A 1,575-nucleotide genomic window follows, 5' to 3' on the forward strand; every position below is an offset into this window, starting at 1 on the left:
TTATTTTTAATTTTTTTTTTTTTTTTTAGGGTCAAGATCTTTTATTTCCTGATTTTAAAAACTGCCACCATCATGGCCCTCCTAGGTTCTTCTGCACCTTTGTCCCAGTGGCTCCTGGCAGTAGCTCCACACAACTCCTTTCTTGCCCCTGCCTTTTGTCCTTCTGGTCCTTACCCATCAGCTTGAGTTTGACAGATCAATTTGCTTTGTTCCTCCAACCTGTGGGAGTAAGGACTGGATTCTTCCTGGTGGAGGGTTCCTCATCAGCCAATGTTCAAGCCCAGCCTACTACTGATTAGTTCTACTTGCTCTTGGCTTTTGTGTCTTTTGCATCCAGCACGCTCTGGGCATGAGCAAGCTGCTTTACAGAATCTAGCACGAGGATTCCACGCAGCACCAGCCACAAGCCTTTCAGGAAGACAAAGTAAAACCAGAAGTAGAGCTGGTGGCCCAGCTCCCCATGCTGGAATCCATCCCGGTGCTCTGTTAGGAAATAGAGCACATCCCCATAGTCTGACCCACAGAGACCACAAGTTATAAGAGGAAGTGCAGGGGGTGCTGGTGGAGAAAGGCAATCACCACCCACAGGCTGAGTGGTCCCCAAAGGCAAGCTGTGATGGCCTCCATGCATATCGTAAAGTTGTCACTCAGGATGTATCGGCTGTCTCCCTTGGCATACTCTTTCCAGAGTTGGGACAAGAAAGCTTGGTCTCCAAGAAGGTCTTCGTGATAAAGGCTGAACCAGCCCTCAATCACCATGTGAATGAACCCACACACTGCAAACCAGCACAGGGACAGTCGCCGCCAAGTCCCCAGGGGCATGACTGAAGCACTACCTGACAACAGCCATGTGGTTGCAACCAAGACCCCAGAGACAGAGAAGAAGCTGGCCAGGAGATACCAAGTGGGGCAGTCGTTAGGCACAAAGTTGTCCAGCCTCAGGTGCCGAGGCCAATATGGGTGCAAGGAGCTGGTGTTGGTGGTCATGTCTTTGTAGGCTGATGGCCAGTGGCGCTGTAGCGGCAGCCTCTCTCACACACTCCCGGATCTGAGTTAGCTTGCTCAGTATTTTTAATTTTTAATAATTAAGGATTACATCATTTGATTTATTAAAATCTTAAGGACTTCTGGGGCACCTGGGTGGTTCAGTGGTTGAGCGTCTGCCTTCGGCTCAGGGCATGGTCCCAGAGTCCTGGGATGGAGTCCCACATCCAGCTCCCTTTGAGGAGCCCACTTCTCCCTTTGCCTATGTTTCTGCCTCTCTCTCTCTCTGTGTCTCTCATGAATTTTAAAAAAAAATAAATTTAAAATAAAAAAAATAACATTTTAGGGACTTCTAACTTGTATACAAAAAAGGAGCTATAAAATTGGTCAGATATTTTGGACTAAGAGTCCTCTTAAGTGATTGATATATTGGTATTTCTAGATGAAGAAAAACTTCCAGATTTGGAGCCAAAACAATCACAGTAAGTCATTTCTTGAAAATCTCAGAAAGCACAGAAAGCTGCATAGGTAAAGACTGTCATGTTATTTTGATTTTAATAGTATTTCATCTCAATAATAATAATAATTTCA

General features: G+C 45.7%; 1 pseudogene; it reads right to left on the minus strand.

Moving 5' to 3' along the window:
* Positions 1-301: 301 nt before the first annotated feature.
* Positions 302-987, minus strand: LOC129506782 (3-beta-hydroxysteroid-Delta(8),Delta(7)-isomerase-like; annotated as a pseudogene).
* Positions 988-1,575: the final 588 nt, after the last annotated feature.

The sequence above is a fragment of the Nyctereutes procyonoides genome, unplaced genomic scaffold (genome assembly GCF_905146905.1).
Source record: "Nyctereutes procyonoides isolate TBG_1078 unplaced genomic scaffold, NYPRO_anot_genome, whole genome shotgun sequence".
Classification (NCBI taxonomy): Eukaryota; Metazoa; Chordata; class Mammalia; order Carnivora; family Canidae; genus Nyctereutes; species Nyctereutes procyonoides.